At 42.7% G+C, this 16,614-nt stretch overlaps 1 long non-coding RNA gene across 1 annotated transcript; it reads left to right on the top strand.

Annotated features, from left to right (window-relative positions):
- The first annotated feature begins 4,310 nt into the window (after positions 1 to 4,310).
- LOC123127536 (uncharacterized) lies at positions 4,311 to 4,849 on the top strand. Its single transcript, XR_006462589.1, has 2 exons — positions 4,311 to 4,412; positions 4,589 to 4,849. It is a non-coding gene; the product is annotated as an uncharacterized lncRNA (long non-coding RNA).
- The last annotated feature ends 11,765 nt before the right edge of the window (positions 4,850 to 16,614 follow it).

The raw sequence follows: 16,614 nt of genomic DNA, 5'->3' as shown, positions 1-16,614 counted from the left end.
GATTACTAGACTTATGGGATTAAACATAATGTAAGCAAGCAAGAATTTCAAGAGCAATAGGTTGCTGAGGATTTTCGGAAGATCAAATGGTATTTCAAAGACTTTTGTGAAATACATGAATCAACTGGGGATGAGCGGATACTAGATAAGTGCGAGGATCTATCCGTAGGGGCATTCATGTGGCAAAGAACTGCAAGGGAGTAGGCACAAAGTATTCTCGGAACAATATAGAAAACTTTGGGGTATCTTGTAATAACAAGATTAATGGGGGGTGATTGTTTGAATGGAAAGTTTATGTGCTTATTCATAGGGGGTCATAGATGGAAGGGAATTGCATTAGAGATGGTATAAACTCTTGAGAAAACATGATAGAGTATCTTTGGAATCTTCTGGTGTAGCAGGCGATCATCTCTAGTAAGGGGCTCGCCGGGAGGAAGTAGTTACGAGAACCTAAAGTCAGAGTAAGTGAAATCATTTAACGCGAATAGAAGAGAGATCAGAGTACCAGAGTATAGATGAGAAATAAAAGATCATAATACCACCCAATGGTGACGTGGGCCCGTAAGCCACACAACCATGTTAGTAAAAGTTTTGCAATGACTAGACTCAACTTCGGCCAAGGAGTTTGGAAGGGGGATTCCTACAGGCAGTTGGCTCTGATACCAACTTGTGACGCCCCCGATTCAATCATACACTAATCATGCATGCAAACATGTACGATCAAGATCAGGGACTCACGCGAAGATATCACAAGACAACTCTAAAAGTAAAATAAGTCATACAAGCATCATATTACAAGCCAGGGGCCTCGAGGGCTCGAATACAAGTGCTCGAACAGAAATGAGTCAGCGGAAGCAACAATATCTACATACATAAGTTCAACAAGTTGCCACAAGATGGCTAGCACAAACTAGGATACAGATCGAAAGAGGCGCAGGCCTCCTGCCTAGGATCCTCCTAAACTACTCCTGATCGTCAGTGGCCTAAACGTAGTAGTAGGCACCCTCGGTGTAGTAGGGGTCGTCCTCGGCAGTGGCGTCTGGCTCCTGGGCTCCAGCATCTGGTTGTGATGTCCGGGAAGAAGAGGAAAAGGGGGGAAAGAGGGAGCAAAGCAACCGTGAGTACTCATCCAAAGTACTCGCAAGCAAGGATCTACACTACATATGCATGGGTATATGTGTAAAGAGGCAATATCGGTGGACTGAACTGCAAAATGACAGAATAAGAGGGGGATAGATAGTCCTATTGAAGACTACGCTTCTGGCAGCCTCCATCTTGCAGCATGTAGAAGAGATTAGATGGAAGTTCACCAAGTATCATCGCATAGCATAATCCTACCCGGAGATCCTCCCCTCGTCGCCCTGTGGGAAAGCGATCATCGGGATGTCTTTGGAACTTGTTTGGGTGTGTTTTATTAAGTTTCCGGTTCTAGTTGTCATAAGGTCAAGGTACAACTCCGGGTCATCCTTTTATCGAGGGACACATCTATTCGAATAGATAAACTTCCCTGCAGGGGTGCACCACATAACCCAACACGCTCGATCGCTCTGGTCGGACACACTTCCTGGGTCATGCCCGGCCTCAGAAGATCAACACGTTGCCGCCCAACCTAGGCAGAACAGAGACGTCAGCATGCCGGTTCAAATCCTGTGCACGCAGGGGTCTGGTCCCATCACCCATTGCACACCTGCACGTTGCGAACGCTGCCGGTGAGCAGACCTAGCCTAAAATGCAATTTTTTAAAATGCAAGTTTTCTCTAATTCAAGCCAATAAAATACAAATAAAATAATAATTCGATTTTAAAATTTCTTCTCCGATATTTCTCTTCTGTCGAAGAAATCATATTATCTTCTCTCATTTATTTTTATTATTGGAAATAATTGGAGAGAAAAAAATTAAAATCAAATTGACCCTCTTTTCAAATTTGAACTAAATTCAAATATGAAAATTTTGTGAAACCTCCAACTCTCTCCTTGGGTCCTTGAGTTGCTTAAGATTTCTAGGATCACACCCAAAATGCAAAATAAATATGATATGCATATGATGATCTGTGTATAACATCCAAATTGAAAATTGGGATGTTATAGTCGAAGCATGGCATTTTCTCGGCGAAAGCCCTCCCGTTTAGGCAGTTGTACAAATGACGTCCCTCGGGGGGAAGCGCGATGGGCGCCTCACCAGTCAGGAGCTGGAGCACCCCGCACAATGTGTTGGAGGGGAGCGAAGGCATTTGGAGCCTCATGGGGTTGTCAGGGCTGGTGAGGGCCCACATTGGGCGAGTATGGCACTAGAGCGGAGCGATGCGCCGCTTGACGAATTCCCTCACCACCATCGATGTCGTTACCCGGCCTCCTTCAGCTTGGCCAACCCGGAAAAGACATGTGCGAGATGTGGGTCAGCGAGCTCCGCGAGCCCCCAGTCAGTGCTCGGCTCCGCCTGCGCCGATGGGATGAGGAGCAGGGGTTGCGTGCGGTGACGTCCGCATACACCCAGTGCTTTCGGAACCCCCTCACATCCAGGTGGAGCATGAAGTCGATGCTGGAGCCTGCAGTCATTACCACTGCCTGAAGCGACACGCACCCCGAGCGCTGCCTACTGTCGACCAAGTGGAGTGAGAAGAAATGGCGAAGTAAGGCCATGGACGGGGCAATGCCCAGGAAGGCCTTGCACAAGAAGGCAAAGGCGAAGAGGAGGATGATAGATCCGAGATCCAGATGTAGCGCATGGATCTGGTAGTGCGAGAGCACGAGGTTAAAGAAACTGAAGAACAGAGGCAGTAGGCCGGCAAAAAGAGCGTGGAGATAAAGCGGGATCTCGATGGCCTCCATGTCAGCTAAGGTCCGGGAGGCAGGCCAGACCTTCATTGCCTTCCACTCGTTGGAATCGGCGGCGATTGCGTGCCGGACCTTGTCCAGCCCCTCCCAATTGATCATCATGGACTGGTTCAGCACTGGTTCCGGCCCCGGCGAGGGCTCCGCGGCCGCAGGGGTGTTGCCCATCTTCTTCCTAGGAGCCACGGCGGTGAGGTGGATCTGAGCTGTCCAAGAATCTAGCGAAGAGGGCACAAGTTTGTGAAGAGGAGGAGGAGCAGAAGGTAAGAGCACAGCAAGGCAATGATGGCTAAGGTGCAGGCACTGGGCAGTTGTCAAGTCCAACAGTTGCCGAGGCACGTGGGGAAGTGAAGACGCCCACGTCCCATCAAGTGCAATGCATCAGCCTAGCCCGCAGGTGACTGGGGCCCGCGGCGCTTCGCCCTTGGCCTTTGGCTTCGTCTCGAAGCCAAGTCTGAGTGCGCCTTGGGCCCGGGGGCTACTGCCGTTCTGGGAACCAGGGTACCCAGACTTGCCTTCCTATGACCCATGGCATGGATCCATTGACAGCCTGGTACGGCCCATCTATAAGACCACCAAGACAAGCTTGCTAGGGGCCAAGCTTCGCGAGGCGGGCGACACCAAGAACACCAGATGGAGCGGCCTCCTCAGGAGACCTATCGAGGAGCGGGGATTCCTATGCAGGTGCCCGACCTCATGAGGCTACCATGACGCAAGCCATGACGACCATGTCCAGTCGGACGCCAGCGGGCATAGAAGGGGCAGTTTCCTCTTTAGTGCTCAGGAGGCAAGCACATGCATGGTTTCCCGAGGAATCTAGCAAAGGTTTCTATTCCCATGCAACAAGACCAAGACCGCTAGGACGGAAGGAAGGATGTCATCGCCGATCCCACCGCAGCATCACAACCAGAAGCTCTGCAGGCGAAGACCACACAAAAATTGTTCTTTACAAATGTATTTTTATGTGTTAACTATCAAGTTGTAAGACATGATGGCCTATTAATAGGTAATATTCTCCCTTGTGTGATGGATCAAAAACAAAACAGCTTGTCCGATATTAGGTGGCGATGATCCGATCATCTTAGAAAATCAATATGCATTTATGCAACAACTTTAATAGGTAGAATGTAAATGTGTGCATTATTATACTCAATAAAGTTTTTGGTTCATATCCTCTATTAAAATAGATTTAATGCATATAAAGCCACATCTTCTACATAGAACATCACAATTGTAGTGTGCATGGACATGTTAAATTTCTGTATTATTATACTCCATAAATATGTTGGTTTATATCCTCCTTGGGAGCAGATTTCTCGCTGATATATTCACATCTTTCAGATAGAATATCAAAATTCCAACATGCATATCTTCTAGATAGCATCACACAATCTTGTATTTGACTATTTTTAGGTCTCATCTTTCCATGTTATAAGATATCGCGTAGCCTATTCTGATGTGCATCTATTCCATTCTCGTGTACTTGCTTTTGTGGTTTTTCATTCCTGAAGAAATGGGCGACATCAAGGTGCCAAGACTGTTATGCGTTCTACTACTCATTCCACTTCTTTTAGTTCCTTGTAAGTATTATCTGGAAACTTCACATGAAGCACAAGGCACTTCCTAAATTTGTCTAAAAGAATTTCCCACTAATATGTGGAATTCCTACTTCATGCAAACTAATTTTATCCTCTTTTTGGATGGAACTTCATAGGATCTTAATCTTTTGTACACCATATTATGTGTATTTTTGTAGGCTCAGAAGCCAAGACCTGCGAGGTAGCTAGCAGTACCTATCTGACAATAGCATGCGGGGTGGATCCATGTGCTAAAGCCTGCCACAAGGAGGGCTTTACCAATGGGTTATGTTACATATACCCACCATTTACAATTCTTTATATCTGCGAAAAAGAGTGTTGAACAAAGAAAACGTTGCAATTCACATAGGATGTGTGATGTAACAAATAATAAGGTTGGGTAGTATGATGAATTGATAATGAGAAATGATAGAAGTTGAGTCTATACCAAATATTCCTTACTTAGTCTTAAAGTACAACTAGGAATGCTCACATGAAAATAGAACAAAAGCAATCTAATCATGATCCGCAGCACCAACGTCAACATCTTCACCATATGCGTCAGTATGAATCTTCACTATCAATGTCCTTCAACGTTGGCTTCTTTTTTATCAACTCATATACTTGCACACACCGATAGACAATCTTTTCTCCAAGCTCATAGGTGTGTTTGCCCTCTAACATATCATAAACATCTATGGCACACACTACATTAGTAGAAGTGTAAGAATCATCTGGTTGTGCAACTTTGTTAAACGAATTACTCTGCTCAAACTATTTTAATACTCTCCAGTATGGCTTACCTGCAATGGTGTCTTCCAATAAAAATATATGTGTTGCTTGATTTGCCAAAATATAGGCTCGTCGGTGCAGTACGACACCTTGACATTGATGGCTTCATAAAATTCACCAGATTTGGGTTTTGAGATCATGATAAATTGGTTATACGAACGACAACATAACAGAACCACGCACGGATGAATCTCCAAATTAGAGATACATACTGCAACAGAACAATGTCTGCTATAATAGCACACATTTTAGTTCCCACCTTTTCAAGCGTATTCGTGCTCATCACAACAATGTTTGGTGTCTTCTTGCCTTTGTCGTGTCTAAGGGTGTTGTAGAGCACACATCATCAACAATGCAAGATGCATAATGACTTACCCGAGTACCAGGACCCATTGCTAGTGCATAAAGGGTATCACTACCTGCCTGCCCCTCCTCTCGCATCTTCTTAACCTATGGTTAGAAAATAGACAAGTTGATCACCTTGTTGTACTCAATATATATAAAAACTTATAGTGCAATTCAAATGCATACACGGCTCTTAAACCATTTAACAAATCCTTTCCTAACCCATTTCTCATTGTTTCTTGGATTTTGTGCCAGTAACTCCTCTTCGTAGATGCTGCAGAACATAGTGGTCGTGTCAAACATCAAGTATATAAGAATGTGCTGCAAGTGTAGTACATTATGTTGTATAAGTTGTAGTACTTAACACCTACTTGGTATAAGGTAGAATCTCAATGTAGTTATTCAACACATACTAATGGAACATTGAATACCATGGTATACGCAAAGTGTTGTGTATACGTGCCTCATCAAAAATTATTTAGTGTGGGGAAATGCTAACCAAACCTAAAGGTATACCTCGATAAAAAGCTTAGTGAAGGAAGTACAAGCCATAGGATATGACAGGAGAAATCGACCGCAGAAGATCCCCGAAGAGGCCCCTGACAATAACCATGACGTATTCAGGGAATGAATGCCCGAGCAGACGGCACACGCATTGGCTAGAAGGGGTGGCATTGTAGAGCACTCCACTGACCACACCCGTCAGCGACCCAGTCGCTGCCGAACCGGTACGTAAGTGGAGGCATAATTCTAAAATACGCCTTCGCTGTGGCCCTCGGTGAATTTTCTAATTTATGTTACTTCTCTAATTTTTCTTTATTCTATTGACTAAGGTTTGACCAGGAATAACTCCTAAACCATAAGTCCCAATGAGGTTATACATTTTGCATTATTTTTCTAATATTATTCTCATTTAGTGGGAATAGTTTGATATTTATTTTAATTGCCTAGATACTGCTGGAGAGAATTTGATTTATTTTATTTTTTGATTTTTTTATAATTATTTCTAGAAGGAAATAATCTAGGACGTGAAGGCGAGGAGTTCTTTGATACTCCACTTGAGCAAGGTAAGTTACCACCTCCATTTGTTGATGGAATTGCGAGGCCATGGGTTCAACTTCCACTTTTTCCGCATTTACTTTCGGTCTTATTTTGTTTCACTTTGCTTGTGGTAGAATTGTTGTCATAATATAGTTAGCAGAGTTATACAGTCACTAAGGAAACACTATGGTTAAGTAGTATTCGAACCAATATTTTAACGTAATTGTTAATCGGTAATTACTTTGACAACATGAACCATCAAGCATTATAATGGCAACATTCACAGAATATGGGGGAAAGACTTTAGTTCAAACAATGATCTCACGTGAATCTTTCCTCGTTGTATGAAAGATTGTATATTATTAATGTAGTTACTCAAATCTTCCATATAAATAGTTTTGGTTAAACCAACTTTAATAGTTGGCTAATACAAATGCCACTGAACCGACACTTCTTGGTACAGCCACATTTTCCTGAATAGGATGGCCTTGTTTCCTTTATAGTTATATCTCTTCCATGTGTCTCCAAAGAGGGAAACTGGAGTGAGTAGACTTCCTTTGGCCAGAAACTCTCCATTCAGTAAAGAGAGACTGTGTCAGCGGATGAGATAAAGAGTAAAAATTCCTGGGGGGAAGAAAGTAGTGCCACGTGGTGGCAAGGACTCAGATCCTTTTGTCGGTGTTCTGGGAACCATGGTACCCAGACTTGCCAGCCGGCGCCCATGGCGTGGCTCCATCAATGGCCTGGTATTGCCCATCTACAAGACCACCAAGACAAGACCTTGCCAGGGGCCAATACTCGTGAGGTGGGCGACACCAAAGACCTCCAGAGGGAGCGGCCTCCTCCAGCGACCTCCCGAGGAGCGGAAATTCCTATGTAGGTGCCCGACCTCATGAGGGTACCATGGAGCAAGCCATGACGACCAAGGCCAGGCGGGCGCCAATGGGCGTAGATGGGGCAGTTTCCTCTTTGGTGCTAAGGAGGCAAGCACATGCGTGGGTTCCCAACGAATCTGGCAAAGGTTTCCATTCCCGGGCAACACGACCAAGACTGCAAGGACGATAGGACGGAACAGCGTCACGACCAGAAGCTCTGCAGGCGAAGAACACCTTTCATCAGGATAAGATGTACTACTTGTCCCCTTTCAAATTGGCCACTGTGGGCTCCCTTCCCGCCTACGATTTGGGGGAAGAGGACCGAGGCCACTATAAGTATAGTTTAGCCACCACCATAGAGGAGATCGGATCCTTTCCACCCTGACCAAAGCAGACCTCGCGAGGTTGTTCATCGCTTGTACTAGTTCATCCTCAGCCCCTCGTGAGGCCAATCCACCACAAAGCAGGAGTAGGGTTTTACACCGCAAGGTGGCCCGAACCTAGTTAAACTGTTGTGTCCATCTTCTTCCTCGTTCATCGAGCTAGGTCGTGGAGCGACGAGCTAGTTGGCAAGAGAGGTTGGTTCTTCGCACACGCCCTGGAGTTCGAACCTTTCTTGGGTCTACGGAGCCCTGAATCCGACACCTTTCTCCCAAGGCTAGCCTATGGGAGGTCGGAGACATGGTGAGAGGGTCGCCCTATGAATAGGATTCGTTAGACTGCAAAATTCTATAATGTGGGTAAAGTGTACCACCTATACAGAGTGTATGTGTTGAAACTATTCGAATAGCCAAGTCTCCGGCAATGAGATGTCGCTTGAAATACGTCTGTATTTCCCCAAAGAGGAAGGGATGATGCAGCACAACTACGGTAGGTCTTTCCCTCAGTTATGAAACCAAGGTATCAATCCAGTAGGAGAACCAAGCAACACTATGTAAATGGTACCTCCACACAAAGAACAAATACTTGCAACCCCACGCGTAAGAGGGGTTGTCAATACCTCCACGGTAAAAAGATAGATAAATTTGTGGTAGATTGGACAAATAGATCTCGCAATAAAAAAATAAAAAAATGCAGCAAGGTATTTTTGGTTTTGGGAAATATATATCTGAAAAATAAAAGTGGCAAATAATAGATCAGAAAGCAAATATGAAGAAGAATAGACCCGGGGGCCGTAGAATTCACTAGTGGCTTCTCTCAAGAAAAATAGCATACGGTGGGTAAACAAATTACTATTTGGCAATTGATAGAACTTCAAATAATTATGACGATATCCAGGAAATGATCATTATATAGGCATCACGTCCAAGATTAATAAATCGACTCCTGCCTGCATGTACTACTATTACTCCCCCCATCAACCGCTATCCAGTATGCATCTAGTGTATTAAGTTCATGGAGAAACGGAGTAATGCAATAAGAACGATGACATGATGTAGACAAGATCTATTCATGTAGGAATAGACCCCATCTTATTATACTTAATGGAAACGAACGATACAAGTCTTGCTGCCCCTTCTGTCACTGGGAAAGAACACCGCACGACCGAACCCATCACAAAGCACCTCTTCCCATGGCAAGAAAAATCGATCTAGCCAGCCTAACTAAACCAAAGATTCGAAGGAAAATGCGAGGCTATAAGTAATTATGCATATAAGTGATCAAAAGAAAACTCAAATAACTTTCATGGATAAAAATAGATCTGATCATAAACTCAAAGTTCATCGGATCCCAACAAACACACCGCAAAAAGCGTTACGTCAAATAGATCTCCGAGAGACCATTGTATTGAGAATCAAGAGAGAGAGAGAGAGAGAGGAAGCCATCTAGCTACTAACTACGGTCCCATAGGTCTAAAATGAACTACTCACGCACCATCATAGAGGCACCAATGAGGATGATGAACCCCTTCGTGATGGTGTCTAGATTGGATTTGGTGTTTCTGGAACTTGCGGTGGCTGGAATTGTGTTTCGTTGACTCTCCTAGGGTTTTTTATTTTCGGGGTATTTATAGAGCAAAGAGGCGGCACGGAAGGTGGGCGAGGTGGGCACAACCCACCAGGGCACGCCTGGGCCCCCAGACGCGCTCAGGTGGGTTGTGCCCCCCTCGGAGAACCCCTATGGTACTTCTTTGTCCCAATAGGTGTCTTCTGGTCTAGAAAAAATCTCCAAAAACTTTCGGTGCGTTTGGACTCCGTTTGGTATTGTTTTTCTGCGAAGTAAAAGAGAAGCAAAAAACAACAACTACCATTGGGCACTATGTCAATAGGTAGGTCCAAAAAAATGATATAAAGTTGCTATAAGATGATTGTAAAACATCCAAGAATGATAATATAACAACATGGAAAAAGTAAAAATTATAGATACATTGGAGACATATCAGCATCCCCAAGCTTAATTCCTACTCGTCCTCGCGTAGGTAAATGATAAAAACTGAATCTTTGATGTGAAATGTTGCCTAACATGTTCATCACATATTCTTTTCTTTTGTAGCATGAACATTTGGACTTCTATATGATTCAAAGCAATAGTCTAGTTTTGACATGAAGATTTCAATACTCAAGCATATCAACAAAGCAACCATGTCTTCCAAAATTACAACACTAAAGCAAGTTATCTGAAGCCCATTATGCTCAATCATTGATCCATTCATGAAACACACTCGCATATTGGCTACACCCAATGCTCAAGTACGATCATAATGCCCCTTAGTTGGTGCTTTATAAGAGAAGATGGATACTCAAAAAAAATAAAAATTGCATAAATTAAATAGAAAGGCCCTTCGTAGAGGGAAGTAGGGATTTGTAGAAGTGCCAGAGCTCAATGCGAAAAAGATAGAGATAAAACATTTTGGGTGGCATGCTTTTCCTGTCTACAAAAACGATCGAGTAGTTCCCAATACTTTCCATGCTAGATATATCATAGGAGGTTCCCAAACAGAAAATAAAGTTTATTCCTTTTTCCACCATACTTTCACATTCCACGGCTAGCCGTATCCACGCGTGTCGTCCATACCAACACTTTCCAAGGAATTTATTATTTGACAACATAAAGTAAATTCATTTTTCATTTTGGGACAGGGCATCCCTAATACCTTTGCCATACTCTCGTGCAATGACAAGTGAATAAACACTCATCTTGAGAATAACACATCTAGCATCGAAAAATATCAGCCGCCCCCTACCGTTTCATGAGCGGTACGAGGACACATAAAAGAATTTTATTTTGAAAATTAGAGATGGCACAATCAAATTGCTTAGAACGGCACGGAAATAACGCATATAGGTAGGTATAGTGGACTCATATAGTAAAACTGGGTTTAAGGATTTTGGATGCACAAGTAGTATTCTTACTTAGAACAAGTGAAGGCTAGAAAAAAGATTGAGAAGCATCCAACCAAGAAACGAAAAATTTCATAAGCGAGCATTAAGCATAACTAACACCGAATAATGCACCACAAGTAGGATGTAATTTCATTGCATAACTATTGACTTTCGTTCTTGCATAGGGAATCACAAACCTTAACACCAATATTCTTATAAAGCACAATTACTCATCAACATGACTCACATATCACTATCATCATATCACAAAACTATTACAAAGAATCAAGTTTATTTTTACCAATGATATGTTCATGAATTTTTTTATTATATCCCTCTTGAATATCCATCACTTCAGTACTAGTTTCATTAGTTGATTTTGATAGCTCAAACAAATCTAAGTGAAGAACATGAGCATAAAAAATTTCGTATCTCAAAATAATATAAGTGAAGCATGAGAGAATTTATTCAAAAATTACCAACTCTCAAATAAATCTAAGTGAAGCACTACAGCAATTCCATAGCTCAAAAGATTTATGTGAAGCACGTAGAGAAATTCTAACAAATCATAGCATAATTTCGGCTCTCTCAACTAGGTGATTTCAGCAAGGATACTTGACACAAAACAAAAAGCAAACCAAGCAAATACTCATATAATACAAGACGCTCCAAGCAAAACTCATGATATGTGACGAATAAAAATATAGCACCAAGTCAAATACGAATGGTCATTATAAGAAAGAGGGGATGCCACACGGGCCATCCCCAAGCGTAGTTGCTTGTTTCTCCTTGAATATTACCTTGGGGTGCCATGGGCATCCCCAAGCTTAGGCTCTTCTTACTCCTTATTCCTTCATCCATCGTGATCTCACCCAAAACTTGAAAACTTCAATCACACAAAACTGAACAAAACCTTAGTGATATTTGATAGTATAATAAAGCAAATATCCACTCTAAGTATTATTGCAAACACGTTCATATTTTATTATTGCATTATATCTATTGTATTCCAACTTTGCTATGGCTCATACCGATACGTCTGCAGCGTATCTATAATTTTTTATTGTTCCATGCTATTATATTATCCATCTTGGATGTTTTATATGCTATTATATATGATTTTTGGGACTAACCTATTAACATAGAGCCCAGTGCTAGTTTATGTTTTCCCTTCTTTTTGAGTTTTATAGAAAAGGAATATCAAATGGAGTCCAATTGACCTGAAAATTTACGGTGAATTTTTATGGACCAGAAGAAGCCCCCGAAGCAAAAGAGTTGGGCCAGAAGAGCCACGAGGCCTCCACAAGGGTGGAGGGCGCTCGCTACCCCCTGGGGGCGCCCTCCGGTCCTGTGGGTTCCTCGTGGACCCCCTGACTTCTTCTGGACGCCAAAAATTCCTGTAAGTATAGAACCCCTATGAATAAACCTAGATCGGGAGTTCCGCTGCCGCAAGCCTTTGTACCCACCAAAAACCAATTGGGACCCTGTTCGGGCACCCTGTGCGAGGGGGGAATCATCACCGGTGGCCATCTTCATCATTGTGGCGCTCTCCATGACGAGTAGGGAGTAGTTCACCCTCGGGGCTGAGGGTATGTACCAGTAGCTATGTGTTTGATCTCTCTCTCTCTCTCTCCCGTGTTTTTGATTTGTCATGATCTTGATGTACCGCGAGCTTTCTTACTATAGTTGGATCATTTGGTGTTTCTCCCCCTCTACCTTCTTCTGATGAATTGAGTTTTACCTTTGAGGTTTCAGTATTATCGGATTGAATACTATTATGGATTTGAGAACACTTGATGTATGTCTTGCGTGGGATACCCATGATGACAATGGGGTATTCTATTGATTCACATGATGTATGTTTTGGCACTCAACCTGCGGATTCCTAAGGTGACATTGGGGTAATCTATGCATAGGAGTTGATGCATGTTTTCGTCCTTGTTTCTCCGGTTGAAATCTTGGGAAACTCCTTGATGTTCTTTGTGTTGGATTGAATATTATGAATCTGAAGTTGTTTGATGCATGTCATATAATTGACCCATGGATACTTGTGGTAACATTGGAGTATCTAGGTGACATTAGGGTTTGATTGATGTGTGTCATATGGCATTATTTTACTACGAACTCTACGGTTGTTTGTGGCACTTATGGGAATAGCTCAATGGATTGATCGGAAAGAATAACTTTGAGGTGGTTTCGTACCCTACAAGCAATTTCATCTTATGTTCTCCGCGATAGGAACTTTGGAGTGACTTTTGTCGCACGTTGAGGGATTGTTATATGATCCAATTATGTTATCATTGTTGAGAGAACTTGAACTAGTGAAAGTATGAACCCTAGGCCTTGTTTCCAAGCATTGCAATACCGTTTTCGCTCACTTTTGTTACTAGTTACCTTGTTGTTTTTATATTTTTCATATTACAAAAACCTATATCTACCATCCATATTACACTTGTATCACCATCTCTTTGCCGAACTAGTGCACCTATACAATTTACCATTGTATTGGGTGTGTTGGGGACACAAGAGACTCTTTGATATTTGGTTGCAGGGTTGTTTGAGAGAGACCATCTTCATCCTACGCCTCCCACGGATTGATAAACCTTAGGTTGTCGACTTGAGGGAATTTTCTATTGTCCTACAAAACTCTGTGCTTGGAGGCCCAACACGAGTCTATAAGAAGAAGGTTGCATAGTAGACATCAAGCTCTTATCTGGCGTCATTGTCGGGGAGGTTAGTGCTTGAAGGTATATCTTAGATCTTGCCATTGAATCTTTTAGTTTCTTGTTTTACCACTAGTTTACACTGGTATGCGTCGGTGCTTCTATACAAACGGTTTTTAACCCCTTTCCACGATGACATTTGGAACTGTCGCCTAGCGAGTGATTGTGATAGGGGGGGCCTTCCCACACGACCAAGAGACCGTCAGGGATATGCCCTCCTGGCACACACGCTCAGCAAAATGAGGTCATGTGCGACCGGCGAGTGAGCAAATACGGTTATACGTACAATAGTGCTCAAAAAACAATTATACAAGCGAAATCGTTTGTGGTCTTAAGTACATCCCACACAGTCAACCCCCGTTAAACGTTTCCGTTCGCATGTACATTCCACACAGTCCATCCAAGGAATATGTTTCCGTTAGTATGTACATCCCACATAGTTAATCCAAGAAGTACCAAATGTTTGCGATGCACACAACATCACAAACAATCAATAATTTTGAAGCCTGTGTGATAAGGTGACTATCACAAACATTTAATAAGAAAGAACTGTGTCCGATGCCATTGTTAATCGCACACGTTTTTTCTAGGCTGATTGTGTGTGTAGTGGAGATTAATCGCACACATTTTTTCCTGGCTGATCGTGTGTGTGGTGGAGATTGATCACAAACATAGTGGATCCTAGAAACGTGTCTGATCCCCACGTCTATCGCAAATGTTTTGCTGTTGCAAACCGTGTGAAATGTAATCCCTAATTAATCCCTAATTGATCCCTAATTAATCCCTAATTTAAAAAACACATTTTTGAATTTGAAAGTAGGCAATCACTTATTCCATATCCAACCAGGTTTATTACAAATATAGGTTCAACCACAAATGCATAATTCGATGCACAGGTACATATACCTGAAGAACTACAGGAACACCAAGTAAAGAATGATGAACCACAGATGTACTAAAGACTGTATAGAGAGAGGCGAACGAAATTCTGGTTGCTGGAGAAGCTGAAGCGGAATGCCCATATTGTGCCCTCCTCCATGCGTAATGCGCGCACGACTCTAGGACAACCCCTTATGATGGCTGCCCGTCCATCCTTCACTGTCTTCATTATGACTTCTTGATTCTCATTGTAGTCTGGACGAAATACTTTAACCTTCATTGCGTGTCCACCAATCATTTACTTTGCAAGGTAATCTTGAGTGAACTGCTTCGGGAACCACTGCGAATGAAAAAGATTTGGACATTGTAGTCTAACAACTCATTATGGGCAGTAAAAAGAGAAGGCTATGGAGTTTGTAGTTACGATCCTACAGCTCACTGTTGTGTTGGATAGAGCATAAACAAATAATTTGCTTGCCGCCATTTTTATCTTCTTGCTAATAATCCTTGTCAGTTTCCTCACTTGATGCTTGTTCATGAATATCTCATTGCCCCATACACAAAAAGGGTTGATGTGTGGATCCTTGCCAAGGGCATATGTACCTACAAGCAACAAGTCAGTATTAGAAGCTAACAAGTGTCCAGGCCTGGATCTATATGCACTACATTATGGAACGATGGGGGAGTACAAGCCGAGGGATGAAGCTAACCTCGGTGGAAAATGGTGGCCACTCCCGTTATTGTCCTGCATAAGTAGTGGAAAGGCATGAAAAGTACGACAACCTTAACATCAAAAAAATATAGCAAAGGTAAAAATATCATCTCCAAATGATAGCTTGAATGTGTTGGTTTCAGCATGTTGTTAAAGCACATATAAAATGGAAGGCAATGTTACCAATAGCAGGCTTGACAGCCATCAAATAGTGCAATTCAAACTGGTATTGTTGAAAATTAATAGAACATAGATAATGCTTAAACATCATTGGATAAATGTGTAAAACTAAAATTAAGGGCATGCGTTAACTACACCAGGCATAACTAGAACCAAATATAGCCATTCAAACTAGTATTGATGCAGTCGAGCGGCACAGTTCCGACTTGCACATAATGAACAACACATTGTGAATGACTGAAATAAACAAGGCATAAATGATCAGTATAACAACCAAATATACGCATTGAAAACTTGACAGAGTCTCACTGGAACCAACCTAACAAGCAAATAAAGATAAATAGGGCATATGCTTGAAAACTTGACAAATGCTCACAACAACCAATCTAACAAGCAAATACAGATAAACAAGGCATCTGCTTGAAAACTGGAAAAATGCTAAAAAAATGCAACCTAATAACCAAATACAGATAAACAAGGCATGTGCTTGATTACTGGACAAATGCTCACTTCAACCAAACTAAGACAAAATACATATAAACAAGGCATCGGCTCAATAACTGGAAAAATGCTCACTGCAACCAACCTAATAACCAAACACAGATAAACAAGGCATCTACTCACTATAAACAACCAAATATAGCCATTCGTGAAACTGAAGTGGACAATTCACACTTAAACATCACATAGCCCTATTGAACAGTACATTTTGCATAACTGAAATAATTAAACATGACACAGTTATAGCACCGCACGACAAATGCTAGTACAACAAAGGGTACGGGTTGGCAAGCTAGAAAAGGTAAGATTTACTGATAGGATGTTACCTCACATTTCATGGATGGGACCCTTCCAATTGGAAGAGCATAGACCCATGGTAGAAGAACCTTTGTGGGTGCCCTCGTCATGGTCGTGGTCATGGTCGATGAGATCTGACTTGGCAATTTAGGATTCCAAGCCGCTGCCGTAGAACGTGTCCTTCAGAAATGACAAAATGGGCTCGATGGCATATAAGGATCACAAATCCTTGACCGCTTGGTGGAGGAGATCAGCGGCAGCGCCGTCGAAGAGATCGACAACGATTGAACCAGAGAGGTTGGGGATGGACCACGCAACCTGTGACATGGCACGCGTGAAGCCATCGCTGTCGACGAGCTTGATGTCGTAGCCAGCTTTCTCGAGATACAGTAATACGCAAGCCGGCTGACATGAAGCCTTCGACATGGCAACATAGTCAACGTATTCACCGGCTTCTGCGGTGACGTGTTGCTCCGGGATCGATAAGTCAGGGCGAACGGCGGCCACCTCGCCAACATCCGCCGGAGAGGCCATGAT

The sequence above is a fragment of the Triticum aestivum genome, chromosome 6A (assembly GCF_018294505.1).
Source record: "Triticum aestivum cultivar Chinese Spring chromosome 6A, IWGSC CS RefSeq v2.1, whole genome shotgun sequence".
NCBI lineage: Eukaryota > Viridiplantae > Streptophyta > Magnoliopsida > Poales > Poaceae > Triticum > Triticum aestivum.
The sequence above is the reverse complement of the archived record's forward strand: the minus strand, read 5'-3'. Positions and strand labels throughout refer to the sequence as shown.